Genomic DNA, 27,500 nt, shown 5'->3' with positions numbered 1-27,500 from the left:
ATTCTGCCCTTCCAGCCTGCACCACCATTCAATATGATCATGGCTGATCATCCTTAATCAGTATCCTGTTCCTGCCTTATCTCCATAACCCTTGATTCCACTATCCTTGAGAGCTCTATCCAACTCTTTCTTAAATGAATCCAGAGACTGGGCCTCCACTGCCCTCTGGGGCAGAGCATTCCACACAGCCACCACTCTCTGGGTGAAGAAGTTTCTCCTCATCTCTGTCCTAAATGGTCTACCCCGTATTTTTAAGCTGTGTCCTCTGTTTCGGCACTCACCCCGCAGCGGAAACATGTTGCCTGCCGCCAGAGTGTCCAATCCTTTGATCATCTTATATGTCTCAACCAGATCCCCTCTCAGTCTTCTAAACTCAAGGGTACACAAGCCCAGTCGCTCCAGTCTTTCAGTGTAAGGTAATCCCGCCATTCCAGGAATTGACCTCGTGAACCTACGCTGCATTCCCTCAATAGCCAGAATGTCTCTCCTCAAATTTGGAGACCAGAACTGCACACAGTACTCCAGGTGTGGTCTCACCAGGGCCCTGTACAGCTGCAGAAGAACCTCTTTGCTTCTATACTCAATCCCTCTTGTTATGAAGGCCAGCATGCTATTAGCCTTCTTCACTACCTGCTGTACCTGCATGCTTACCTTCATTGAGTGGTGTACAAGAACCCCCAGATCTCTCTGTACTGCCCCTTTACCTAAATTGATTCCACTTAGGTGGTAATCTGCCTTCCTGTTCTTGCCACCAAAGTGGATAAGGATCCATTTATCCACGTGAAAGTGCATCTGCCATGCATCTGAGCACTCACCTAACTTGTCCAGGTCACCCTGTAATCTCCTAACATCCTCATCACATTTCACCCTGCCACCCAGCTGATGAAATTTGCGAATGTTATTGCTAATACCATCTTGTATATCCTGAAGATAGATTGTAAAAAGCTGCGGTCCCAGTACTGATCCGTGCGGTACCCCACTGGTCAGTGCCTGGCATTCCGAAATGGAGGGGTGGAGGAGTGTGGAAGGATGAGAGAATGCAGGCTGCGGCCCTATGAAGCAGGGGGAGGGCTTGCAGTTGGCCTGTGTGGGGATGTGGGAGACTACAGGAGCCTGGTGGGCAAGGGCTGGCTGAAAGGCAGCTGGAGGGACGGAGGGAGGGAAGCACGCACGGAGGAGGAAGAGCAAAGAGAAAAGAGAAAAAAAAGCCAAAGGGGATAAAGAGAAAGAGCAAGAAAGAAAATGTGGCTGGCCAGCACGCCTTGAAGTAGGGAGAAAAGGCAGGGGCCAGCGCCTACGGCCATACTAGTCTGAAAACGCCCGATCTCGTCTGATCTCGGAAGCTAAGCAGACTCAGGCCTGGTTAGTACTTGGATGGGAGACCGCCTGGGAATACCAGGTGCAGTAGGCTTTTTCCGCCAGCAGTGGCTGCTCAAGTCACCCCTCTGCACTTGTCTTGTGCCAGGCAATGGAGCGGCAGGTTATTTTTGCTGCTGCTGCTGTGCCTGGCATCAGTCTCCTGCAGGCATGAGACACGGAGGGGAGGAGAGCGGAGCGCTGCCAAAATCAGCAAGAAAGGCGGAAAGAAAGGGATTGGGGCTGCACGCTGTCTGCGGGTGGCAGTCAGGAAAGGCGGACAATAGACAATAGGTGCAGGAGTTGGCCATTCTGCCCTTCCAGCCTGCACCACCATTCAATATGATCATGGCTGATCATCCTTAATCAGTATCCTGTTCCTGCCTTATCTCCATAACCCTTGATTCCACTATCCTTGAGAGCTCTATCCAACTCTTTCTTAAATGAATCCAGAGACTGGGCCTCCACTGCCCTCTGGGGCAGAGCATTCCACACAGCCACCACTCTCTGGGTGAAGAAGTTTCTCCTCATCTCTGTCCTAAATGGTCTACCCCGTATTTTTAAGCTGTGTCCTCTGTTTCGGCACTCACCCCGCAGCGGAAACATGTTGCCTGCCGCCAGAGTGTCCAATCCTTTGATCATCTTATATGTCTCAACCAGATCCCCTCTCAGTCTTCTAAACTCAAGGGTACACAAGCCCAGTCGCTCCAGTCTTTCAGTGTAAGGTAATCCCGCCATTCCAGGAATTGACCTCGTGAACCTACGCTGCATTCCCTCAATAGCCAGAATGTCTCTCCTCAAATTTGGAGACCAGAACTGCACACAGTACTCCAGGTGTGGTCTCACCAGGGCCCTGTACAGCTGCAGAAGGACCTCTTTGCTTCTATACTCAATCCCTCTTGTTATGAAGGCCAGCATGCTATTAGCCTTCTTCACTACCTGCTGTACCTGCATGCTTACCTTCATTGAGTGGTGTACAAGAACCCCCAGATCTCTCTGTACTGCCCCTTTACCTAAATTGATTCCACTTAGGTGGTAATCTGCCTTCCTGTTCTTGCCACCAAAGTGGATAAGGATCCATTTATCCACGTGAAAGTGCATCTGCCATGCATCTGAGCACTCACCTAACTTGTCCAGGTCACCCTGTAATCTCCTAACATCCTCATCACATTTCACCCTGCCACCCAGCTGATGAAATTTGCGAATGTTATTGCTAATACCATCTTGTATATCCTGAAGATAGATTGTAAAAAGCTGCGGTCCCAGTACAGATCCGTGCGGTACCCCACTGGTCAGTGCCCGGCATTCCGAAATGGAGGGGTGGAGGAGTGTGGAAGGATGAGAGAATGCAGGCTGCGGCCCTATGAAGCAGGGGGAGGGCTTGCAGTTGGCCTGTGTGGGGATGTGGGAGACTACAGGAGCCTGGTGGGCAAGGGCTGGCTGAAAGGCAGCTGGAGGGACGGAGGGAGGGAAGCACGCACGGAGGAGGAAGAGCAAAGAGAAAAGAGAAAAAAAAGCCAAAGGGGATAAAGAGAAAGAGCAAGAAAGAAAATGTGGCTGGCCAGCACGCTTTGAAGTAGGGAGAAAAGGCAGGGGCCAGCGCCTACGGCCATACTAGTCTGAAAACGCCCGATCTCGTCTGATCTCGGAAGCTAAGCAGACTCAGGCCTGGTTAGTACTTGGATGGGAGACCGCCTGGGAATACCAGGTGCAGTAGGCTTTTTCCGCCAGCAGTGGCTGCTCAAGTCACCCCTCTGCACTTGTCTTGTGCCAGGCAATGGAGCGGCAGGTTATTTTTGCTGCTGCTGCTGTGCCTGGCATCAGTCTCCTGCAGGCACGAGACACGGAGGGGAGGAGAGCGGAGCGCTGCCAAAATCAGCAAGAAAGGCGGAAAGAAAGGGATTGGGGCTGCACGCTGTCTGCGGGTGGCAGTCAGGAAAGGCGGACAATAGACAATAGGTGCAGGAGTTGGCCATTCTGCCCTTCCAGCCTGCACCACCATTCAATATGATCATGGCTGATCATCCTTAATCAGTATCCTGTTCCTGCCTTATCTCCATAACCCTTGATTCCACTATCCTTGAGAGCTCTATCCAACTCTTTCTTAAATGAATCCAGAGACTGGGCCTCCACTGCCCTCTGGGGCAGAGCATTCCACACAGCCACCACTCTCTGGGTGAAGAAGTTTCTCCTCATCTCTGTCCTAAATGGTCTACCCCGTATTTTTAAGCTGTGTCCTCTGTTTCGGCACTCACCCCGCAGCGGAAACATGTTGCCTGCCGCCAGAGTGTCCAATCCTTTGATCATCTTATATGTCTCAACCAGATCCCCTCTCAGTCTTCTAAACTCAAGGGTACACAAGCCCAGTCGCTCCAGTCTTTCAGTGTAAGGTAATCCCGCCATTCCAGGAATTGACCTCGTGAACCTACGCTGCATTCCCTCAATAGCCAGAATGTCTCTCCTCAAATTTGGAGACCAGAACTGCACACAGTACTCCAGGTGTGGTCTCACCAGGGCCCTGTACAGCTGCAGAAGGACCTCTTTGCTTCTATACTCAATCCCTCTTGTTATGAAGGCCAGCATGCTATTAGCCTTCTTCACTACCTGCTGTACCTGCATGCTTACCTTCATTGAGTGGTGTACAAGAACCCCCAGATCTCTCTGTACTGCCCCTTTACCTAAATTGATTCCACTTAGGTGGTAATCTGCCTTCCTGTTCTTGCCACCAAAGTGGATAAGGATCCATTTATCCACGTGAAAGTGCATCTGCCATGCATCTGAGCACTCACCTAACTTGTCCAGGTCACCCTGTAATCTCCTAACATCCTCATCACATTTCACCCTGCCACCCAGCTGATGAAATTTGCGAATGTTATTGCTAATACCATCTTGTATATCCTGAAGATAGATTGTAAAAAGCTGCGGTCCCAGTACTGATCCGTGCGGTACCCCACTGGTCAGTGCCTGGCATTCCGAAATGGAGGGGTGGAGGAGTGTGGAAGGATGAGAGAATGCAGGCTGCGGCCCTATGAAGCAGGGGGAGGGCTTTCAGTTGGCCTGTGTGGGGATGTGGGAGACTACAGGAGCCTGGTGGGCAAGGGCTGGCTGAAAGGCAGCTGGAGGGACGGAGGGAGGGAAGCACGCACGGAGGAGGAAGAGCAAAGAGAAAAGAGAAAAAAAAGCCAAAGGGGATAAAGAGAAAGAGCAAGAAAGAAAATGTGGCTGGCCAGCACGCCTTGAAGTAGGGAGAAAAGGCAGGGGCCAGCGCCTACGGCCATACTAGTCTGAAAACGCCCGATCTCGTCTGATCTCGAAAACTAAGCAGACTCAGGCCTGGTTAGTACTTGGATGGGAGACCGCCTGGGAATACCAGGTGCTGTAGGCTTTTTCCGCCAGCAGTGGCTGCTCAAGTCACCCCTCTGCACTTGTCTTGTGCCAGGCAATGGAGCGGCAGGTTATTTTTGCTGCTGCTGCTGTGCCTGGCATCAGTCTCCTGCAGGCACGAGACACGGAGGGGAGGAGAGCGGAGCGCTGCCAAAATCAGCAAGAAAGGCGGAAAGAAAGGGATTGGGGCTGCACGCTGTCTGCGGGTGGCAGTCAGGAAAGGCGGACAATAGACAATAGGTGCAGGAGTTGGCCATTCTGCCCTTCCAGCCTGCACCACCATTCAATATGATCATGGCTGATCATCCTTAATCAGTATCCTGTTCCTGCCTTATCTCCATAACCCTTGATTCCACTATCCTTGAGAGCTCTATCCAACTCTTTCTTAAATGAATCCAGAGACTGGGCCTCCACTGCCCTCTGGGGCAGAGCATTCCACACAGCCACCACTCTCTGGGTGAAGAAGTTTCTCCTCATCTCTGTCCTAAATGGTCTACCCCGTATTTTTAAGCTGTGTCCTCTGTTTCGGCACTCACCCCGCAGCGGAAACAAGTTGCCTGCCGCCAGAGTGTCCAATCCTTTGATCATCTTATATGTCTCAACCAGATCCCCTCTCAGTCTTCTAAACTCAAGGGTACACAAGCCCAGTCGCTCCAGTCTTTCAGTGTAAGGTAATCCCGCCATTCCAGGAATTGACCTCGTGAACCTACGCTGCATTCCCTCAATAGCCAGAATGTCTCTCCTCAAATTTGGAGACCAGAACTGCACACAGTACTCCAGGTGTGGTCTCACCAGGGCCCTGTACAGCTGCAGAAGGACCTCTTTGCTTCTATACTCAATCCCTCTTGTTATGAAGGCCAGCATGCTATTAGCCTTCTTCACTACCTGCTGTACCTGCATGCTTACCTTCATTGAGTGGTGTACAAGAACCCCCAGATCTCTCTGTACTGCCCCTTTACCTAAATTGATTCCACTTAGGTGGTAATCTGCCTTCCTGTTCTTGCCACCAAAGTGGATAAGGATCCATTTATCCACGTGAAAGTGCATCTGCCATGCATCTGAGCACTCACCTAACTTGTCCAGGTCACCCTGTAATCTCCTAACATCCTCATCACATTTCACCCTGCCACCCAGCTGATGAAATTTGCGAATGTTATTGCTAATACCATCTTGTATATCGTGAAGATAGATTGTAAAAAGCTGCGGTCCCAGTACTGATCCGTGTGGTACCCCACTGGTCAGTGCCCGGCATTCCGAAATGGAGGGGTGGAGGAGTGTGGAAGGATGAGAGAATGCAGGCTGCGGCCCTATGAAGCAGGGGGAGGGCTTGCAGTTGGCCTGTGTGGGGATGTGGGAGACTACAGGAGCCTGGTGGGCAAGGGCTGGCTGAAAGGCAGCTGGAGGGACGGAGGGAGGGAAGCACGCACGGAGGAGGAAGAGCAAAGAGAAAAGAGAAAAAAAAGCCAAAGGGGATAAAGAGAAAGAGCAAGAAAGAAAATGTGGCTGGCCAGCACGCCTTGAAGTAGGGAGAAAAGGCAGGGGCCAGCGCCTACAGCCATACTAGTCTGAAAACGCCCGATCTCGTCTGATCTCGGAAGCTAAGCAGACTCAGGCCTGGTTAGTACTTGGATGGGAGACCGCCTGGGAATACCAGGTGCAGTAGGCTTTTTCCGCCAGCAGTGGCTGCTCAAGTCACCCCTCTGCACTTGTCTTGTGCCAGGCAATGGAGCGGCAGGTTATTTTTGCTGCTGCTGCTGTGCCTGGCATCAGTCTCCTGCAGGCACGAGACACGGAGGGGAGGAGAGCGGAGCGCTGCCAAAATCAGCAAGAAAGGCGGAAAGAAAGGGATTGGGGCTGCACGCTGTCTGCGGGTGGCAGTCAGGAAAGGCGGACAATAGACAATAGGTGCAGGAGTTGGCCATTCTGCCCTTCCAGCCTGCACCACCATTCAATATGATCATGGCTGATCATCCTTAATCAGTATCCTGTTCCTGCCTTATCTCCATAACCCTTGATTCCACTATCCTTGAGAGCTCTATCCAACTCTTTCTTAAATGAATCCAGAGACTGGGCCTCCACTGCCCTCTGGGGCAGAGCATTCCACACAGCCACCACTCTCTGGGTGAAGAAGTTTCTCCTCATCTCTGTCCTAAATGGTCTACCCCGTATTTTTAAGCTGTGTCCTCTGTTTCGGCACTCACCCCGCAGCGGAAACATGTTGCCTGCCGCCAGAGTGTCCAATCCTTTGATCATCTTATATGTCTCAACCAGATCCCCTCTCAGTCTTCTAAACTCAAGGGTACACAAGCCCAGTCGCTCCAGTCTTTCAGTGTAAGGTAATCCCGCCATTCCAGGAATTGACCTCGTGAACCTACGCTGCATTCCCTCAAAAGCCAGAATGTCTCTCCTCAAATTTGGAGACCAGAACTGCACACAGTACTCCAGGTGTGGTCTCACCAGGGCCCTGTACAGCTGCAGAAGGACCTCTTTGCTTCTATACTCAATCCCTCTTGTTATGAAGGCCAGCATGCTATTAGCCTTCTTCACTACCTGCTGTACCTGCATGCTTACCTTCATTGAGTGGTGTACAAGAACCCCCAGATCTCTCTGTACTGCCCCTTTACCTAAATTGATTCCACTTAGGTGGTAATCTGCCTTCCTGTTCTTGCCACCAAAGTGGATAAGGATCCATTTATCCACGTGAAAGTGCATCTGCCATGCATCTGAGCACTCACCTAACTTGTCCAGGTCACCCTGTAATCTCCTAACATCCTCATCACATTTCACCCTGCCACCCAGCTGATGAAATTTGCGAATGTTATTGCTAATACCATCTTGTATATCCTGAAGATAGATTGTAAAAAGCTGCGGTCCCAGTACAGATCCGTGCGGTACCCCACTGGTCAGTGCCCGGCATTCCGAAATGGAGGGGTGGAGGAGTGTGGAAGGATGAGAGAATGCAGGCTGCGGCCCTATGAAGCAGGGGGAGGGCTTGCAGTTGGCCTGTGTGGGGATGTGGGAGACTACAGGAGCCTGGTGGGCAAGGGCTGGCTGAAAGGCAGCTGGAGGGACGGAGGGAGGGAAGCACGCACGGAGGAGGAAGAGCAAAGAGAAAAGAGAAAAAAAAGCCAAAGGGGATAAAGAGAAAGAGCAAGAAAGAAAATGTGGCTGGCCAGCACGCTTTGAAGTAGGGAGAAAAGGCAGGGGCCAGCGCCTACGGCCATACTAGTCTGAAAACGCCCGATCTCGTCTGATCTCGGAAGCTAAGCAGACTCAGGCCTGGTTAGTACTTGGATGGGAGACCGCCTGGGAATACCAGGTGCAGTAGGCTTTTTCCGCCAGCAGTGGCTGCTCAAGTCACCCCTCTGCACTTGTCTTGTGCCAGGCAATGGAGCGGCAGGTTATTTTTGCTGCTGCTGCTGTGCCTGGCATCAGTCTCCTGCAGGCACGAGACACGGAGGGGAGGAGAGCGGAGCGCTGCCAAAATCAGCAAGAAAGGCGGAAAGAAAGGGATTGGGGCTGCACGCTGTCTGCGGGTGGCAGTCAGGAAAGGCGGACAATAGACAATAGGTGCAGGAATTGGCCATTCTGCCCTTCCAGCCTGCACCACCATTCAATATGATCATGGCTGATCATCCTTAATCAGTATCCTGTTCCTGCCTTATCTCCATAACCCTTGATTCCACTATCCTTGAGAGCTCTATCCAACTCTTTCTTAAATGAATCCAGAGACTGGGCCTCCACTGCCCTCTGGGGCAGAGCATTCCACACAGCCACCACTCTCTGGGTGAAGAAGTTTCTCCTCATCTCTGTCCTAAATGGTCTACCCCGTATTTTTAAGCTGTGTCCTCTGTTTCGGCACTCACCCCGCAGCGGAAACATGTTGCCTGCCGCCAGAGTGTCCAATCCTTTGATCATCTTATATGTCTCAACCAGATCCCCTCTCAGTCTTCTAAACTCAAGGGTACACAAGCCCAGTCGCTCCAGTCTTTCAGTGTAAGGTAATCCCGCCATTCCAGGAATTGACCTCGTGAACCTACGCTGCATTCCCTCAATAGCCAGAATGTCTCTCCTCAAATTTGGAGACCAGAACTGCACACAGTACTCCAGGTGTGGTCTCACCAGGGCCCTGTACAGCTGCAGAAGGACCTCTTTGCTTCTATACTCAATCCCTCTTGTTATGAAGGCCAGCATGCTATTAGCCTTCTTCACTACCTGCTGTACCTGCATGCTTACCTTCATTGAGTGGTGTACAAGAACCCCCAGATCTCTCTGTACTGCCCCTTTACCTAAATTGATTCCACTTAGGTGGTAATCTGCCTTCCTGTTCTTGCCACCAAAGTGGATAAGGATCCATTTATCCACGTGAAAGTGCATCTGCCATGCATCTGAGCACTCACCTAACTTGTCCAGGTCACCCTGTAATCTCCTAACATCCTCATCACATTTCACCCTGCCACCCAGCTGATGAAATTTGCGAATGTTATTGCTAATACCATCTTGTATATCCTGAAGATAGATTGTAAAAAGCTGCGGTCCCAGTACTGATCCGTGCGGTACCCCACTGGTCAGTGCCCGGCATTCCGAAATGGAGGGGTGGAGGAGTGTGGAAGGATGAGAGAATGCAGGCTGCGGCCCTATGAAGCAGGGGGAGGGCTTGCAGTTGGCCTGTGTGGGGATGTGGGAGACTACAGGAGCCTGGTGGGCAAGGGCTGGCTGAAAGGCAGCTGGAGGGACGGAGGGAGGGAAGCACGCACGGAGGAGGAAGAGCAAAGAGAAAAGAGAAAAAAAAGCCAAAGGGGATAAAGAGAAAGAGCAACAAAGAAAATGTGGCTGGCCAGCACGCTTTGAAGTAGGGAGAAAAGGCAGGGGCCAGCGCCTACGGCCATACTAGTCTGAAAACGCCCGATCTCGTCTGATCTTGGAAGCTAAGCAGACTCAGGCCTGGTTAGTACTTGGATGGGAGACCGCCTGGGCATACCAGGTGCAGTAGGCTTTTTCCGCCAGCAGTGGCTGCTCAAGTCACCCCTCTGCACTTGTCTTGTGCCAGGCAATGGAGCGGCAGGTTATTTTTGCTGCTGCTGCTGTGCCTGGCATCAGTCTCCTGCAGGCACGAGACACGGAGGGGAGGAGAGCGGAGCGCTGCCAAAATCAGCAAGAAAGGGATTGGGGCTGCACGCTGTCTGCGGGAGGCAGTCAGGAAAGGCGGACAATAGACAATAGGTGCAGGAGTTGGCCATTCTGCCCTTCCAGCCTGCACCACCATTCAATATGATCATGGCTGATCATCCTTAATCAGTATCCTGTTCCTGCCTTATCTCCATAACCCTTGATTCCACTATCCTTGAGAGCTCTATCCAACTCTTTCTTAAATGAATCCAGAGACTGGGCCTCCACTGCCCTCTGGGGCAGAGCATTCCACACAGCCACCACTCTCTGGGTGAAGAAGTTTCTCCTCATCTCTGTCCTAAATGGTCTACCCCGTATTTTTAAGCTGTGTCCTCTGTTTCGGCACTCACCCCGCAGCGGAAACATGTTGCCTGCCGCCAGAGTGTCCAATCCTTTGATCATCTTATATGTCTCAACCAGATCCCCTCTCAGTCTTCTAAACTCAAGGGTACACAAGCCCAGTCGCTCCAGTCTTTCAGTGTAAGGTAATCCCGCCATTCCAGGAATTGACCTCGTGAACCTACGCTGCATTCCCTCAATAGCCAGAATGTCTCTCCTCAAATTTGGAGACCAGAACTGCACACAGTACTCCAGGTGTGGTCTCACCAGGGCCCTGTACAGCTGCAGAAGGACCTCTTTGCTTCTATACTCAATCCCTCTTGTTATGAAGGCCAGCATGCTATTAGCCTTCTTCACTACCTGCTGTACCTGCATGCTTACCTTCATTGAGTGGTGTACAAGAACCCCCAGATCTCTCTGTACTGCCCCTTTACCTAAATTGATTCCACTTAGGTGGTAATCTGCCTTCCTGTTCTTGCCACCAAAGTGGATAAGGATCCATTTATCCACGTGAAAGTGCATCTGCCATGCATCTGAGCACTCACCTAACTTGTCCAGGTCACCCTGTAATCTCCTAACATCCTCATCACATTTCACCCTGCCACCCAGCTGATGAAATTTGCGAATGTTATTGCTAATACCATCTTGTATATCCTGAAGATAGATTGTAAAAAGCTGCGGTCCCAGTACTGATCCGTGCGGTACCCCACTGGTCAGTGCCCGGCATTCCGAAATGGAGGGGTGGAGGAGTGTGGAAGGATGAGAGAATGCAGGCTGCGGCCCTATGAAGCAGGGGGAGGGCTTGCAGTTGGCCTGTGTGGGGATGTGGGAGACTACAGGAGCCTGGTGGGCAAGGGCTGGCTGAAAGGCAGCTGGAGGGACGGAGGGAGGGAAGCACGCACGGAGGAGGAAGAGCAAAGAGAAAAGAGAAAAAAAAGCCAAAGGGGATAAAGAGAAAGAGCAAGAAAGAAAATGTGGCTGGCCAGCACGCCTTGAAGTAGGGAGAAAAGGCAGGGGCCAGCGCCTACGGCCATACTAGTCTGAAAACGCCCGATCTCGTCTGATCTCGGAAGCTAAGCAGACTCAGGCCTGGTTAGTACTTGGATGGGAGACCGCCTGGGAATACCAGGTGCAGTAGGCTTTTTCCGCCAGCAGTGGCTGCTCAAGTCACCCCTCTGCACTTGTCTTGTGCCAGGCAATGGAGCGGCAGGTTATTTTTGCTGCTGCTGCTGTGCCTGGCATCAGTCTCCTGCAGGCACGAGACACGGAGGGGAGGAGAGCGGAGCGCTGCCAAAATCAGCAAGAAAGGCGGAAAGAAAGGGATTGGGGCTGCACGCTGTCTGCGGGTGGCAGTCAGGAAAGGCGGACAATAGACAATAGGTGCAGGAGTTGGCCATTCTGCCCTTCCAGCCTGCACCACCATTCAATATGATCATGGCTGATCATCCTTAATCAGTATCCTGTTCCTGCCTTATCTCCATAACCCTTGATTCCACTATCCTTGAGAGCTCTATCCAACTCTTTCTTAAATGAATCCAGAGACTGGGCCTCCACTGCCCTCTGGGGCAGAGCATTCCACACAGCCACCACTCTCTGGGTGAAGAAGTTTCTCCTCATCTCTGTCCTAAATGGTCTACCCCGTATTTTTAAGCTGTGTCCTCTGTTTCGGCACTCACCCCGCAGCGGAAACATGTTGCCTGCCGCCAGAGTGTCCAATCCTTTGATCATCTTATATGTCTCAACCAGATCCCCTCTCAGTCTTCTAAACTCAAGGGTACACAAGCCCAGTCGCTCCAGTCTTTCAGTGTAAGGTAATCCCGCCATTCCAGGAATTGACCTCGTGAACCTACGCTGCATTCCCTCAATAGCCAGAATGTCTCTCCTCAAATTTGGAGACCAGAACTGCACACAGTACTCCAGGTGTGGTCTCACCAGGGCCCTGTACAGCTGCAGAAGGACCTCTTTGCTTCTATACTCAATCCCTCTTGTTATGAAGGCCAGCATGCTATTAGCCTTCTTCACTACCTGCTGTACCTGCATGCTTACCTTCATTGAGTGGTGTACAAGAACCCCCAGATCTCTCTGTACTGCCCCTTTACCTAAATTGATTCCACTTAGGTGGTAATCTGCCTTCCTGTTCTTGCCACCAAAGTGGATAAGGATCCATTTATCCACGTGAAAGTGCATCTGCCATGCATCTGAGCACTCACCTAACTTGTCCAGGTCACCCTGTAATCTCCTAACATCCTCATCACATTTCACCCTGCCACCCAGCTGATGAAATTTGCGAATGTTATTGCTAATACCATCTTGTATATCCTGAAGATAGATTGTAAAAAGCTGCGGTCCCAGTACTGATCCGTGCGGTACCCCACTGGTCAGTGCCCGGCATTCCGAAATGGAGGGGTGGAGGAGTGTGGAAGGATGAGAGAATGCAGGCTGCGGCCCTATGAAGCAGGGGGAGGGCTTGCAGTTGGCCTGTGTGGGGATGTGGGAGACTACAGGAGCCTGGTGGGCAAGGGCTGGCTGAAAGGCAGCTGGAGGGACGGAGGGAGGGAAGCACGCACGGAGGAGGAAGAGCAAAGAGAAAAGAGAAAAAAAAGCCAAAGGGGATAAAGAGAAAGAGCAAGAAAGAAAATGTGGCTGGCCAGCACGCTTTGAAGTAGGGAGAAAAGGCAGGGGCCAGCGCCTACGGCCATACTAGTCTGAAAACGCCCGATCTCGTCTGATCTCGGAAGCTAAGCAGACTCAGGCCTGGTTAGTACTTGGATGGGAGACCGCCTGGGAATACCAGGTGCAGTAGGCTTTTTCCGCCAGCAGTGGCTGCTCAAGTCACCCCTCTGCACTTGTCTTGTGCCAGGCAATGGAGCGGCAGGTTATTTTTGCTGCTGCTGCTGTGCCTGGCATCAGTCTCCTGCAGGCACGAGACACGGAGGGGAGGAGAGCGGAGCGCTGCCAAAATCAGCAAGAAAGGCGGAAAGAAAGGGATTGGGGCTGCACGCTGTCTGCGGGTGGCAGTCAGGAAAGGCGGACAATAGACAATAGGTGCAGGAATTGGCCATTCTGCCCTTCCAGCCTGCACCACCATTCAATATGATCATGGCTGATCATCCTTAATCAGTATCCTGTTCCTGCCTTATCTCCATAACCCTTGATTCCACTATCCTTGAGAGCTCTATCCAACTCTTTCTTAAATGAATCCAGAGACTGGGCCTCCACTGCCCTCTGGGGCAGAGCATTCCACACAGCCACCACTCTCTGGGTGAAGAAGTTTCTCCTCATCTCTGTCCTAAATGGTCTACCCCGTATTTTTAAGCTGTGTCCTCTGTTTCGGCACTCACCCCGCAGCGGAAACATGTTGCCTGCCGCCAGAGTGTCCAATCCTTTGATCATCTTATATGTCTCAACCAGATCCCCTCTCAGTCTTCTAAACTCAAGGGTACACAAGCCCAGTCGCTCCAGTCTTTCAGTGTAAGGTAATCCCGCCATTCCAGGAATTGACCTCGTGAACCTACGCTGCATTCCCTCAATAGCCAGAATGTCTCTCCTCAAATTTGGAGACCAGAACTGCACACAGTACTCCAGGTGTGGTCTCACCAGGGCCCTGTACAGCTGCAGAAGGACCTCTTTGCTTCTATACTCAATCCCTCTTGTTATGAAGGCCAGCATGCTATTAGCCTTCTTCACTACCTGCTGTACCTGCATGCTTACCTTCATTGAGTGGTGTACAAGAACCCCCAGATCTCTCTGTACTGCCCCTTTACCTAAATTGATTCCACTTAGGTGGTAATCTGCCTTCCTGTTCTTGCCACCAAAGTGGATAAGGATCCATTTATCCACGTGAAAGTGCATCTGCCATGCATCTGAGCACTCACCTAACTTGTCCAGGTCACCCTGTAATCTCCTAACATCCTCATCACATTTCACCCTGCCACCCAGCTGATGAAATTTGCGAATGTTATTGCTAATACCATCTTGTATATCCTGAAGATAGATTGTAAAAAGCTGCGGTCCCAGTACTGATCCGTGCGGTACCCCACTGGTCAGTGCCCGGCATTCCGAAATGGAGGGGTGGAGGAGTGTGGAAGGATGAGAGAATGCAGGCTGCGGCCCTATGAAGCAGGGGGAGGGCTTGCAGTTGGCCTGTGTGGGGATGTGGGAGACTACAGGAGCCTGGTGGGCAAGGGCTGGCTGAAAGGCAGCTGGAGGGACGGAGGGAGGGAAGCACGCACGGAGGAGGAAGAGCAAAGAGAAAAGAGAAAAAAAAGCCAAAGGGGATAAAGAGAAAGAGCAACAAAGAAAATGTGGCTGGCCAGCACGCTTTGAAGTAGGGAGAAAAGGCAGGGGCCAGCGCCTACGGCCATACTAGTCTGAAAACGCCCGATCTCGTCTGATCTTGGAAGCTAAGCAGACTCAGGCCTGGTTAGTACTTGGATGGGAGACCGCCTGGGCATACCAGGTGCAGTAGGCTTTTTCCGCCAGCAGTGGCTGCTCAAGTCACCCCTCTGCACTTGTCTTGTGCCAGGCAATGGAGCGGCAGGTTATTTTTGCTGCTGCTGCTGTGCCTGGCATCAGTCTCCTGCAGGCACGAGACACGGAGGGGAGGAGAGCGGAGCGCTGCCAAAATCAGCAAGAAAGGGATTGGGGCTGCACGCTGTCTGCGGGAGGCAGTCAGGAAAGGCGGACAATAGACAATAGGTGCAGGAGTTGGCCATTCTGCCCTTCCAGCCTGCACCACCATTCAATATGATCATGGCTGATCATCCTTAATCAGTATCCTGTTCCTGCCTTATCTCCATAACCCTTGATTCCACTATCCTTGAGAGCTCTATCCAACTCTTTCTTAAATGAATCCAGAGACTGGGCCTCCACTGCCCTCTGGGGCAGAGCATTCCACACAGCCACCACTCTCTGGGTGAAGAAGTTTCTCCTCATCTCTGTCCTAAATGGTCTACCCCGTATTTTTAAGCTGTGTCCTCTGTTTCGGCACTCACCCCGCAGCGGAAACATGTTGCCTGCCGCCAGAGTGTCCAATCCTTTGATCATCTTATATGTCTCAACCAGATCCCCTCTCAGTCTTCTAAACTCAAGGGTACACAAGCCCAGTCGCTCCAGTCTTTCAGTGTAAGGTAATCCCGCCATTCCAGGAATTGACCTCGTGAACCTACGCTGCATTCCCTCAATAGCCAGAATGTCTCTCCTCAAATTTGGAGACCAGAACTGCACACAGTACTCCAGGTGTGGTCTCACCAGGGCCCTGTACAGCTGCAGAAGGACCTCTTTGCTTCTATACTCAATCCTTCTTGTTATGAAGGCCAGCATGCTATTAGCCTTCTTCACTACCTGCTGTACCTGCATGCTTACCTTCATTGAGTGGTGTACAAGAACCCCCAGATCTCTCTGTACTGCCCCTTTACCTAAATTGATTCCACTTAGGTGGTAATCTGCCTTCCTGTTCTTGCCACCAAAGTGGATAAGGATCCATTTATCCACGTGAAAGTGCATCTGCCATGCATCTGAGCACTCACCTAACTTGTCCAGGTCACCCTGTAATCTCCTAACATCCTCATCACATTTCACCCTGCCACCCAGCTGATGAAATTTGCGAATGTTATTGCTAATACCATCTTGTATATCCTGAAGATAGATTGTAAAAAGCTGCGGTCCCAGTACTGATCCGTGCGGTACCCCACTGGTCAGTGCCTGGCATTCCGAAATGGAGGGGTGGAGGAGTGTGGAAGGATGAGAGAATGCAGGCTGCGGCCCTATGAAGCAGGGGGAGGGCTTGCAGTTGGCCTGTGTGGGGATGTGGGAGACTACAGGAGCCTGGTGGGCAAGGGCTGGCTGAAAGGCAGCTGGAGGGACGGAGGGAGGGAAGCACGCACGGAGGAGGAAGAGCAAAGAGAAAAGAGAAAAAAAAGCCAAAGGGGATAAAGAGAAAGAGCAAGAAAGAAAATGTGGCTGGCCAGCACGCCTTGAAGTAGGGAGAAAAGGCAGGGGCCAGCGCCTACGGCCATACTAGTCTGAAAACGCCCGATCTCGTCTGATCTCGGAAGCTAAGCAGACTCAGGCCTGGTTAGTACTTGGATGGGAGACCGCCTGGGAATACCAGGTGCAGTAGGCTTTTTCCGCCAGCAGTGGCTGCTCAAGTCACCCCTCTGCACTTGTCTTGTGCCAGGCAATGGAGCGGCAGGTTATTTTTGCTGCTGCTGCTGTGCCTGGCATCAGTCTCCTGCAGGCACGAGACACGGAGGGGAGGAGAGCGGAGCGCTGCCAAAATCAGCAAGAAAGGCGGAAAGAAAGGGATTGGGGCTGCACGCTGTCTGCGGGTGGCAGTCAGGAAAGGCGGACAATAGACAATAGGTGCAGGAGTTGGCCATTCTGCCCTTCCAGCCTGCACCACCATTCAATATGATCATGGCTGATCATCCTTAATCAGTATCCTGTTCCTGCCTTATCTCCATAACCCTTGATTCCACTATCCTTGAGAGCTCTATCCAACTCTTTCTTAAATGAATCCAGAGACTGGGCCTCCACTGCCCTCTGGGGCAGAGCATTCCACACAGCCACCACTCTCTGGGTGAAGAAGTTTCTCCTCATCTCTGTCCTAAATGGTCTACCCCGTATTTTTAAGCTGTGTCCTCTGTTTCGGCACTCACCCCGCAGCGGAAACATGTTGCCTGCCGCCAGAGTGTCCAATCCTTTGATCATCTTATATGTCTCAACCAGATCCCCTCTCAGTCTTCTAAACTCAAGGGTACACAAGCCCAGTCGCTCCAGTCTTTCAGTGTAAGGTAATCCCGCCATTCCAGGAATTGACCTCGTGAACCTACGCTGCATTCCCTCAATAGCCAGAATGTCTCTCCTCAAATTTGGAGACCAGAACTGCACACAGTACTCCAGGTGTGGTCTCACCAGGGCCCTGTACAGCTGCAGAAGAACCTCTTTGCTTCTATACTCAATCCCTCTTGTTATGAAGGCCAGCATGCTATTAGCCTTCTTCACTACCTGCTGTACCTGCATGCTTACCTTCATTGAGTGGTGTACAAGAACCCCCAGATCTCTCTGTACTGCCCCTTTACCTAAATTGATTCCACTTAGGTGGTAATCTGCCTTCCTGTTCTTGCCACCAAAGTGGATAAGGATCCATTTATCCACGTGAAAGTGCATCTGCCATGCATCTGAGCACTCACCTAACTTGTCCAGGTCACCCTGTAATCTCCTAACATCCTCATCACATTTCACCCTGCCACCCAGCTGATGAAATTTGCGAATGTTATTGCTAATACCATCTTGTATATCCTGAAGATAGATTGTAAAAAGCTGCGGTCCCAGTACAGATCCGTGCGGTACCCCACTGGTCAGTGCCCGGCATTCCGAAATGGAGGGGTGGAGGAGTGTGGAAGGATGAGAGAATGCAGGCTGCGGCCCTATGAAGCAGGGGGAGGGCTTGCAGTTGGCCTGTGTGGGGATGTGGGAGACTACAGGAGCCTGGTGGGCAAGGGCTGGCTGAAAGGCAGCTGGAGGGACGGAGGGAGGGAAGCACGCACGGAGGAGGAAGAGCAAAGAGAAAAGAGAAAAAAAAGCCAAAGGGGATAAAGAGAAAGAGCAAGAAAGAAAATGTGGCTGGCCAGCACGCTTTGAAGTAGGGAGAAAAGGCAGGGGCCAGCGCCTACGGCCATACTAGTCTGAAAACGCCCGATCTCGTCTGATCTCGGAAGCTAAGCAGACTCAGGCCTGGTTAGTACTTGGATGGGAGACCGCCTGGGAATACCAGGTGCAGTAGGCTTTTTCCGCCAGCAGTGGCTGCTCAAGTCACCCCTCTGCACTTGTCTTGTGCCAGGCAATGGAGCGGCAGGTTATTTTTGCTGCTGCTGCTGTGCCTGGCATCAGTCTCCTGCAGGCACGAGACACGGAGGGGAGGAGAGCGGAGCGCTGCCAAAATCAGCAAGAAAGGCGGAAAGAAAGGGATTGGGGCTGCACGCTGTCTGCGGGTGGCAGTCAGGAAAGGCGGACAATAGACAATAGGTGCAGGAGTTGGCCATTCTGCCCTTCCAGCCTGCACCACCATTCAATATGATCATGGCTGATCATCCTTAATCAGTATCCTGTTCCTGCCTTATCTCCATAACCCTTGATTCCACTATCCTTGAGAGCTCTATCCAACTCTTTCTTAAATGAATCCAGAGACTGGGCCTCCACTGCCCTCTGGGGCAGAGCATTCCACACAGCCACCACTCTCTGGGTGAAGAAGTTTCTCCTCATCTCTGTCCTAAATGGTCTACCCCGTATTTTTAAGCTGTGTCCTCTGTTTCGGCACTCACCCCGCAGCGGAAACATGTTGCCTGCCGCCAGAGTGTCCAATCCTTTGATCATCTTATATGTCTCAACCAGATCCCCTCTCAGTCTTCTAAACTCAAGGGTACACAAGCCCAGTCGCTCCAGTCTTTCAGTGTAAGGTAATCCCGCCATTCCAGGAATTGACCTCGTGAACCTACGCTGCATTCCCTCAATAGCCAGAATGTCTCTCCTCAAATTTGGAGACCAGAACTGCACACAGTACTCCAGGTGTGGTCTCACCAGGGCCCTGTACAGCTGCAGAAGAACCTCTTTGCTTCTATACTCAATCCCTCTTGTTATGAAGGCCAGCATGCTATTAGCCTTCTTCACTACCTGCTGTACCTGCATGCTTACCTTCATTGAGTGGTGTACAAGAACCCCCAGATCTCTCTGTACTGCCCCTTTACCTAAATTGATTCCACTTAGGTGGTAATCTGCCTTCCTGTTCTTGCCACCAAAGTGGATAAGGATCCATTTATCCACGTGAAAGTGCATCTGCCATGCATCTGAGCACTCACCTAACTTGTCCAGGTCACCCTGTAATCTCCTAACATCCTCATCACATTTCACCCTGCCACCCAGCTGATGAAATTTGCGAATGTTATTGCTAATACCATCTTGTATATCCTGAAGATAGATTGTAAAAAGCTGCGGTCCCAGTACAGATCCGTGCGGTACCCCACTGGTCAGTGCCCGGCATTCCGAAATGGAGGGGTGGAGGAGTGTGGAAGGATGAGAGAATGCAGGCTGCGGCCCTATGAAGCAGGGGGAGGGCTTGCAGTTGGCCTGTGTGGGGATGTGGGAGACTACAGGAGCCTGGTGGGCAAGGGCTGGCTGAAAGGCAGCTGGAGGGACGGAGGGAGGGAAGCACGCACGGAGGAGGAAGAGCAAAGAGAAAAGAGAAAAAAAAGCCAAAGGGGATAAAGAGAAAGAGCAAGAAAGAAAATGTGGCTGGCCAGCACGCTTTGAAGTAGGGAGAAAAGGCAGGGGCCAGCGCCTACGGCCATACTAGTCTGAAAACGCCCGATCTCGTCTGATCTCGGAAGCTAAGCAGACTCAGGCCTGGTTAGTACTTGGATGGGAGACCGCCTGGGAATACCAGGTGCAGTAGGCTTTTTCCGCCAGCAGTGGCTGCTCAAGTCACCCCTCTGCACTTGTCTTGTGCCAGGCAATGGAGCGGCAGGTTATTTTTGCTGCTGCTGCTGTGCCTGGCATCAGTCTCCTGCAGGCACGAGACACGGAGGGGAGGAGAGCGGAGCGCTGCCAAAATCAGCAAGAAAGGCGGAAAGAAAGGGATTGGGGCTGCACGCTGTCTGCGGGTGGCAGTCAGGAAAGGCGGACAATAGACAATAGGTGCAGGAATTGGCCATTCTGCCCTTCCAGCCTGCACCACCATTCAATATGATCATGGCTGATCATCCTTAATCAGTATCCTGTTCCTGCCTTATCTCCATAACCCTTGATTCCACTATCCTTGAGAGCTCTATCCAACTCTTTCTTAAATGAATCCAGAGACTGGGCCTCCACTGCCCTCTGGGGCAGAGCATTCCACACAGCCACCACTCTCTGGGTGAAGAAGTTTCTCCTCATCTCTGTCCTAAATGGTCTACCCCGTATTTTTAAGCTGTGTCCTCTGTTTCGGCACTCACCCCGCAGCGGAAACATGTTGCCTGCCGCCAGAGTGTCCAATCCTTTGATCATCTTATATGTCTCAACCAGATCCCCTCTCAGTCTTCTAAACTCAAGGGTACACAAGCCCAGTCGCTCCAGTCTTTCAGTGTAAGGTAATCCCGCCATTCCAGGAATTGACCTCGTGAACCTACGCTGCATTCCCTCAATAGCCAGAATGTCTCTCCTCAAATTTGGAGACCAGAACTGCACACAGTACTCCAGGTGTGGTCTCACCAGGGCCCTGTACAGCTGCAGAAGGACCTCTTTGCTTCTATACTCAATCCCTCTTGTTATGAAGGCCAGCATGCTATTAGCCTTCTTCACTACCTGCTGTACCTGCATGCTTACCTTCATTGAGTGGTGTACAAGAACCCCCAGATCTCTCTGTACTGCCCCTTTACCTAAATTGATTCCACTTAGGTGGTAATCTGCCTTCCTGTTCTTGCCACCAAAGTGGATAAGGATCCATTTATCCACGTGAAAGTGCATCTGCCATGCATCTGAGCACTCACCTAACTTGTCCAGGTCACCCTGTAATCTCCTAACATCCTCATCACATTTCACCCTGCCACCCAGCTGATGAAATTTGCGAATGTTATTGCTAATACCATCTTGTATATCCTGAAGATAGATTGTAAAAAGCTGCGGTCCCAGTACTGATCCGTGCGGTACCCCACTGGTCAGTGCCCGGCATTCCGAAATGGAGGGGTGGAGGAGTGTGGAAGGATGAGAGAATGCAGGCTGCGGCCCTATGAAGCAGGGGGAGGGCTTGCAGTTGGCCTGTGTGGGGATGTGGGAGACTACAGGAGCCTGGTGGGCAAGGGCTGGCTGAAAGGCAGCTGGAGGGACGGAGGGAGGGAAGCACGCACGGAGGAGGAAGAGCAAAGAGAAAAGAGAAAAAAAAGCCAAAGGGGATAAAGAGAAAGAGCAACAAAGAAAATGTGGCTGGCCAGCACGCTTTGAAGTAGGGAGAAAAGGCAGGGGCCAGCGCCTACGGCCATACTAGTCTGAAAACGCCCGATCTCGTCTGATCTTGGAAGCTAAGCAGACTCAGGCCTGGTTAGTACTTGGATGGGAGACCGCCTGGGCATACCAGGTGCAGTAGGCTTTTTCCGCCAGCAGTGGCTGCTCAAGTCACCCCTCTGCACTTGTCTTGTGCCAGGCAATGGAGCGGCAGGTTATTTTTGCTGCTGCTGCTGTGCCTGGCATCAGTCTCCTGCAGGCACGAGACACGGAGGGGAGGAGAGCGGAGCGCTGCCAAAATCAGCAAGAAAGGGATTGGGGCTGCACGCTGTCTGCGGGTGGCAGTCAGGAAAGGCGGACAATAGACAATAGGTGCAGGAGTTGGCCATTCTGCCCTTCCAGCCTGCACCACCATTCAATATGATCATGGCTGATCATCCTTAATCAGTATCCTGTTCCTGCCTTATCTCCATAACCCTTGATTCCACTATCCTTGAGAGCTCTATCCAACTCTTTCTTAAATGAATCCAGAGACTGGGCCTCCACTGCCCTCTGGGGCAGAGCATTCCACACAGCCACCACTCTCTGGGTGAAGAAGTTTCTCCTCATCTCTGTCCTAAATGGTCTACCCCGTATTTTTAAGCTGTGTCCTCTGTTTCGGCACTCACCCCGCAGCGGAAACATGTTGCCTGCCGCCAGAGTGTCCAATCCTTTGATCATCTTATATGTCTCAACCAGATCCCCTCTCAGTCTTCTAAACTCAAGGGTACACAAGCCCAGTCGCTCCAGTCTTTCAGTGTAAGGTAATCCCGCCATTCCAGGAATTGACCTCGTGAACCTACGCTGCATTCCCTCAATAGCCAGAATGTCTCTCCTCAAATTTGGAGACCAGAACTGCACACAGTACTCCAGGTGTGGTCTCACCAGGGCCCTGTACAGCTGCAGAAGGACCTCTTTGCTTCTATACTCAATCCCTCTTGTTATGAAGGCCAGCATGCTATTAGCCTTCTTCACTACCTGCTGTACCTGCATGCTTACCTTCATTGAGTGGTGTACAAGAACCCCCAGATCTCTCTGTACTGCCCCTTTACCTAAATTGATTCCACTTAGGTGGTAATCTGCCTTCCTGTTCTTGCCACCAAAGTGGATAAGGATCCATTTATCCACGTGAAAGTGCATCTGCCATGCATCTGAGCACTCACCTAACTTGTCCAGGTCACCCTGTAATCTCCTAACATCCTCATCACATTTCACCCTGCCACCCAGCTGATGAAATTTGCGAATGTTATTGCTAATACCATCTTGTATATCCTGAAGATAGATTGTAAAAAGCTGCGGTCCCAGTACTGATCCGTGCGGTACCCCACTGGTCAGTGCCCGGCATTCCGAAATGGAGGGGTGGAGGAGTGTGGAAGGATGAGAGAATGCAGGCTGCGGCCCTATGAAGCAGGGGGAGGGCTTGCAGTTGGCCTGTGTGGGGATGTGGGAGACTACAGGAGCCTGGTGGGCAAGGGCTGGCTGAAAGGCAGCTGGAGGGACGGAGGGAGGGAAGCACGCACGGAGGAGGAAGAGCAAAGAGAAAAGAGAAAAAAAAGCCAAAGGGGATAAAGAGAAAGAGCAAGAAAGAAAATGTGGCTGGCCAGCACGCCTTGAAGTAGGGAGAAAAGGCAGGGGCCAGCGCCTACGGCCATACTAGTCTGAAAACGCCCGATCTCGTCTGATCTCGGAAGCTAAGCAGACTCAGGCCTGGTTAGTACTTGGATGGGAGACCGCCTGGGAATACCAGGTGCAGTAGGCTTTTTCCGCCAGCAGTGGCTGCTCAAGTCACCCCTCTGCACTTGTCTTGTGCCAGGCAATGGAGCGGCAGGTTATTTTTGCTGCTGCTGCTGTGCCTGGCATCAGTCTCCTGCAGGCACGAGACACGGAGGGGAGGAGAGCGGAGCGCTGCCAAAATCAGCAAGAAAGGCGGAAAGAAAGGGATTGGGGCTGCACGCTGTCTGCGGGTGGCAGTCAGGAAAGGCGGACAATAGACAATAGGTGCAGGAGTTGGCCATTCTGCCCTTCCAGCCTGCACCACCATTCAATATGATCATGGCTGATCATCCTTAATCAGTATCCTGTTCCTGCCTTATCTCCATAACCCTTGATTCCACTATCCTTGAGAGCTCTATCCAACTCTTTCTTAAATGAATCCAGAGACTGGGCCTCCACTGCCCTCTGGGGCAGAGCATTCCACACAGCCACCACTCTCTGGGTGAAGAAGTTTCTCCTCATCTCTGTCCTAAATGGTCTACCCCGTATTTTTAAGCTGTGTCCTCTGTTTCGGCACTCACCCCGCAGCGGAAACATGTTGCCTGCCGCCAGAGTGTCCAATCCTTTGATCATCTTATATGTCTCAACCAGATCCCCTCTCAGTCTTCTAAACTCAAGGGTACACAAGCCCAGTCGCTCCAGTCTTTCAGTGTAAGGTAATCCCGCCATTCCAGGAATTGACCTCGTGAACCTACGCTGCATTCCCTTAATAGCCAGAATGTCTCTCCTCAAATTTGGAGACCAGAACTGCACACAGTACTCCAGGTGTGGTCTCACCAGGGCCCTGTACAGCTGCAGAAGGACCTCTTTGCTTCTATACTCAATCCCTCTTGTTATGAAGGCCAGCATGCTATTAGCCTTCTTCACTACCTGCTGTACCTGCATGCTTACCTTCATTGAGTGGTGTACAAGAACCCCCAGATCTCTCTGTACTGCCCCTTTACCTAAATTGATTCCACTTAGGTGGTAATCTGCCTTCCTGTTCTTGCCACCAAAGTGGATAAGGATCCATTTATCCACGTGAAAGTGCATCTGCCATGCATCTGAGCACTCACCTAACTTGTCCAGGTCACCCTGTAATCTCCTAACATCCTCATCACATTTCACCCTGCCACCCAGCTGATGAAATTTGCGAATGTTATTGCTAATACCATCTTGTATATCCTGAAGATAGATTGTAAAAAGCTGCGGTCCCAGTACAGATCCGTGCGGTACCCCACTGGTCAGTGCCCGGCATTCCGAAATGGAGGGGTGGAGGAGTGTGGAAGGATGAGAGAATGCAGGCTGCGGCCCTATGAAGCAGGGGGAGGGCTTGCAGTTGGCCTGTGTGGGGATGTGGGAGACTACAGGAGCCTGGTGGGCAAGGGCTGGCTGAAAGGCAGCTGGAGGGACGGAGGGAGGGAAGCACGCACGGAGGAGGAAGAGCAAAGAGAAAAGAGAAAAAAAAGCCAAAGGGGATAAAGAGAAAGAGCAAGAAAGAAAATGTGGCTGGCCAGCACGCTTTGAAGTAGGGAGAAAAGGCAGGGGCCAGCGCCTACGGCCATACTAGTCTGAAAACGCCCGATCTCGTCTGATCTCGGAAGCTAAGCAGACTCAGGCCTGGTTAGTACTTGGATGGGAGACCGCCTGGGAATACCAGGTGCAGTAGGCTTTTTCCGCCAGCAGTGGCTGCTCAAGTCACCCCTCTGCACTTGTCTTGTGCCAGGCAATGGAGCGGCAGGTTATTTTTGCTGCTGCTGCTGTGCCTGGCATCAGTCTCCTGCAGGCACGAGACACGGAGGGGAGGAGAGCGGAGCGCTGCCAAAATCAGCAAGAAAGGCGGAAAGAAAGGGATTGGGGCTGCACGCTGTCTGCGGGTGGCAGTCAGGAAAGGCGGACAATAGACAATAGGTGCAGGAATTGGCCATTCTGCCCTTCCAGCCTGCACCACCATTCAATATGATCATGGCTGATCATCCTTAATCAGTATCCTGTTCCTGCCTTATCTCCATAACCCTTGATTCCACTATCCTTGAGAGCTCTATCCAACTCTTTCTTAAATGAATCCAGAGACTGGGCCTCCACTGCCCTCTGGGGCAGAGCATTCCACACAGCCACCACTCTCTGGGTGAAGAAGTTTCTCCTCATCTCTGGTCCTAAATGGTCTACCCCGTATTTTTAAGCTGTGTCCTCTGTTTCGGCACTCACCCCGCAGCGGAAACATGTTGCCTGCCGCCAGAGTGTCCAATCCTTTGATCATCTTATATGTCTCAACCAGATCCCCTCTCAGTCTTCTAAACTCAAGGGTACACAAGCCCAGTCGCTCCAGTCTTTCAGTGTAAGGTAATCCCGCCATTCCAGGAATTGACCTCGTGAACCTACGCTGCATTCCCTCAATAGCCAGAATGTCTCTCCTCAAATTTGGAGACCAGAACTGCACACAGTACTCCAGGTGTGGTCTCACCAGGGCCCTGTACAGCTGCAGAAGGACCTCTTTGCTTCTATACTCAATCCCTCTTGTTATGAAGGCCAGCATGCTATTAGCCTTCTTCACTACCTGCTGTACCTGCATGCTTACCTTCATTGAGTGGTGTACAAGAACCCCCAGATCTCTCTGTACTGCCCCTTTACCTAAATTGATTCCACTTAGGTGGTAATCTGCCTTCCTGTTCTTGCCACCAAAGTGGATAAGGATCCATTTATCCACGTGAAAGTGCATCTGCCATGCATCTGAGCACTCACCTAACTTGTCCAGGTCACCCTGTAATCTCCTAACATCCTCATCACATTTCACCCTGCCACCCAGCTGATGAAATTTGCGAATGTTATTGCTAATACCATCTTGTATATCCTGAAGATAGATTGTAAAAAGCTGCGGTCCCAGTACTGATCCGTGCGGTACCCCACTGGTCAGTGCCCGGCATTCCGAAATGGAGGGGTGGAGGAGTGTGGAAGGATGAGAGAATGCAGGCTGCGGCCCTATGAAGCAGGGGGAGGGCTTGCAGTTGGCCTGTGTGGGGATGTGGGAGACTACAGGAGCCTGGTGGGCAAGGGCTGGCTGAAAGGCAGCTGGAGGGACGGAGGGAGGGAAGCACGCACGGAGGAGGAAGAGCAAAGAGAAAAGAGAAAAAAAAGCCAAAGGGGATAAAGAGAAAGAGCAACAAAGAAAATGTGGCTGGCCAGCACGCTTTGAAGTAGGGAGAAAAGGCAGGGGCCAGCGCCTACGGCCATACTAGTCTGAAAACGCCCGATCTCGTCTGATCTTGGAAGCGAAGCAGACTCAGGCCTGGTTAGTACTTGGATGGGAGACCGCCTGGGCATACCAGGTGCAGTAGGCTTTTTCCGCCAGCAGTGGCTGCGCAAGTCACCCCTCTGCACTTGTCTTGTGCCAGGCAATGGAGCGGCAGGTTATTTTTGCTGCTGCTGCTGTGCCTGGCATCAGTCTCCTGCAGGCACGAGACACGGAGGGGAGGAGAGCGGAGCGCTGCCAAAATCAGCAAGAAAGGGATTGGGGCTGCACGCTGTCTGCGGGTGGCAGTCAGGAAAGGCGGACAATAGACAATAGGTGCAGGAGTTGGCCATTCTGCCCTTCCAGCCTGCACCACCATTCAATATGATCATGGCTGATCATCCTTAATCAGTATCCTGTTCCTGCCTTATCTCCATAACCCTTGATTCCACTATCCTTGAGAGCTCTATCCAACTCTTTCTTAAATGAATCCAGAGACTGGGCCTCCACTGCCCTCTGGGGCAGAGCATTCCACACAGCCACCACTCTCTGGGTGAAGAAGTTTCTCCTCATCTCTGTCCTAAATGGTCTACCCCGTATTTTTAAGCTGTGTCCTCTGTTTCGGCACTCACCCCGCAGCGGAAACATGTTGCCTGCCGCCAGAGTGTCCAATCCCTTGATCATCTTATATGTCTCAACCAGATCCCCTCTCAGTCTTCTAAACTCAAGGGTACACAAGCCCAGTCGCTCCAGTCTTTCAGTGTAAGGTAATCCCGCCATTCCAGGAATTGACCTCGTGAACCTACGCTGCATTCCCTCAATAGCCAGAATGTCTCTCCTCAAATTTGGAGACCAGAACTGCACACAGTACTCCAGGTGTGGTCTCACCAGGGCCCTGTACAGCTGCAGAAGGACCTCTTTGCTTCTATACACAATCCCTCTTGTTATGAAGGCCAGCATGCTATTAGCCTTCTTCACTACCTGCTGTACCTGCATGCTTACCTTCATTGAGTGGTGTACAAGAACCCCCAGATCTCTCTGTACTGCCCCTTTACCTAAATTGATTCCACTTAGGTGGTAATCTGCCTTCCTGTTCTTGCCACCAAAGTGGATAAGGATCCATTTATCCACGTGAAAGTGCATCTGCCATGCATCTGAGCACTCACCTAACTTGTCCAGGTCACCCTGTAATCTCCTAACATCCTCATCACATTTCACCCTGCCACCCAGCTGATGAAATTTGCGAATGTTATTGCTA

At 51.7% G+C, this 27,500-nt stretch overlaps 16 non-coding genes across 16 annotated transcripts; all 16 read left to right on the top strand.

The window, feature by feature from the left end:
• Positions 1–1,292: 1,292 nt before the first annotated feature.
• On the top strand, positions 1,293–1,411 carry LOC148151417 (5S ribosomal RNA). Its single transcript, XR_015756513.1, has one exon. It is a non-coding gene; the product is annotated as a 5S ribosomal RNA (ribosomal RNA).
• A 1,546-nt stretch (positions 1,412–2,957) lies between these two features.
• Positions 2,958–3,076, top strand: LOC148151416 (5S ribosomal RNA). Its single transcript, XR_015756512.1, has one exon. It is a non-coding gene; the product is annotated as a 5S ribosomal RNA (ribosomal RNA).
• A 1,546-nt stretch (positions 3,077–4,622) lies between these two features.
• On the top strand, positions 4,623–4,741 carry LOC148151415 (5S ribosomal RNA). The gene has a single exon (XR_015755588.1). It is a non-coding gene; the product is annotated as a 5S ribosomal RNA (ribosomal RNA).
• Positions 4,742–6,287: 1,546 nt separating this feature from the next.
• LOC148151414 (5S ribosomal RNA) lies at positions 6,288–6,406 on the top strand. Its single transcript, XR_015756665.1, has one exon. It is a non-coding gene; the product is annotated as a 5S ribosomal RNA (ribosomal RNA).
• Positions 6,407–7,952: 1,546 nt separating this feature from the next.
• Positions 7,953–8,071, top strand: LOC148151413 (5S ribosomal RNA). Its single transcript, XR_015756511.1, has one exon. It is a non-coding gene; the product is annotated as a 5S ribosomal RNA (ribosomal RNA).
• A 1,546-nt stretch (positions 8,072–9,617) lies between these two features.
• On the top strand, positions 9,618–9,736 carry LOC148151412 (5S ribosomal RNA). The gene has a single exon (XR_015756274.1). It is a non-coding gene; the product is annotated as a 5S ribosomal RNA (ribosomal RNA).
• A 1,534-nt stretch (positions 9,737–11,270) lies between these two features.
• Positions 11,271–11,389, top strand: LOC148151411 (5S ribosomal RNA). The gene has a single exon (XR_015756510.1). It is a non-coding gene; the product is annotated as a 5S ribosomal RNA (ribosomal RNA).
• Positions 11,390–12,935: 1,546 nt separating this feature from the next.
• LOC148151410 (5S ribosomal RNA) lies at positions 12,936–13,054 on the top strand. Its single transcript, XR_015756508.1, has one exon. It is a non-coding gene; the product is annotated as a 5S ribosomal RNA (ribosomal RNA).
• A 1,546-nt stretch (positions 13,055–14,600) lies between these two features.
• On the top strand, positions 14,601–14,719 carry LOC148151409 (5S ribosomal RNA). Its single transcript, XR_015756273.1, has one exon. It is a non-coding gene; the product is annotated as a 5S ribosomal RNA (ribosomal RNA).
• Positions 14,720–16,253: 1,534 nt separating this feature from the next.
• Positions 16,254–16,372, top strand: LOC148151408 (5S ribosomal RNA). The gene has a single exon (XR_015756507.1). It is a non-coding gene; the product is annotated as a 5S ribosomal RNA (ribosomal RNA).
• A 1,546-nt stretch (positions 16,373–17,918) lies between these two features.
• Positions 17,919–18,037, top strand: LOC148151407 (5S ribosomal RNA). The gene has a single exon (XR_015756506.1). It is a non-coding gene; the product is annotated as a 5S ribosomal RNA (ribosomal RNA).
• Positions 18,038–19,583: 1,546 nt separating this feature from the next.
• On the top strand, positions 19,584–19,702 carry LOC148151406 (5S ribosomal RNA). The gene has a single exon (XR_015756505.1). It is a non-coding gene; the product is annotated as a 5S ribosomal RNA (ribosomal RNA).
• A 1,546-nt stretch (positions 19,703–21,248) lies between these two features.
• Positions 21,249–21,367, top strand: LOC148151405 (5S ribosomal RNA). Its single transcript, XR_015756272.1, has one exon. It is a non-coding gene; the product is annotated as a 5S ribosomal RNA (ribosomal RNA).
• Positions 21,368–22,901: 1,534 nt separating this feature from the next.
• LOC148151404 (5S ribosomal RNA) lies at positions 22,902–23,020 on the top strand. The gene has a single exon (XR_015756504.1). It is a non-coding gene; the product is annotated as a 5S ribosomal RNA (ribosomal RNA).
• A 1,546-nt stretch (positions 23,021–24,566) lies between these two features.
• On the top strand, positions 24,567–24,685 carry LOC148151403 (5S ribosomal RNA). Its single transcript, XR_015756503.1, has one exon. It is a non-coding gene; the product is annotated as a 5S ribosomal RNA (ribosomal RNA).
• A 1,547-nt stretch (positions 24,686–26,232) lies between these two features.
• On the top strand, positions 26,233–26,351 carry LOC148151402 (5S ribosomal RNA). The gene has a single exon (XR_015756334.1). It is a non-coding gene; the product is annotated as a 5S ribosomal RNA (ribosomal RNA).
• The last annotated feature ends 1,149 nt before the right edge of the window (positions 26,352–27,500 follow it).

This window comes from Chiloscyllium plagiosum, unplaced genomic scaffold (genome assembly GCF_037043375.1).
Source record: "Chiloscyllium plagiosum isolate Xiang-an unplaced genomic scaffold, Cpla_swu_hap1 HiC_scaffold_3, whole genome shotgun sequence".
Classification (NCBI taxonomy): domain Eukaryota; kingdom Metazoa; phylum Chordata; class Chondrichthyes; order Orectolobiformes; family Hemiscylliidae; genus Chiloscyllium; species Chiloscyllium plagiosum.
Note: the sequence above shows the minus strand (reverse complement) of the source record. Positions and strands in the feature narration are given on the sequence as shown.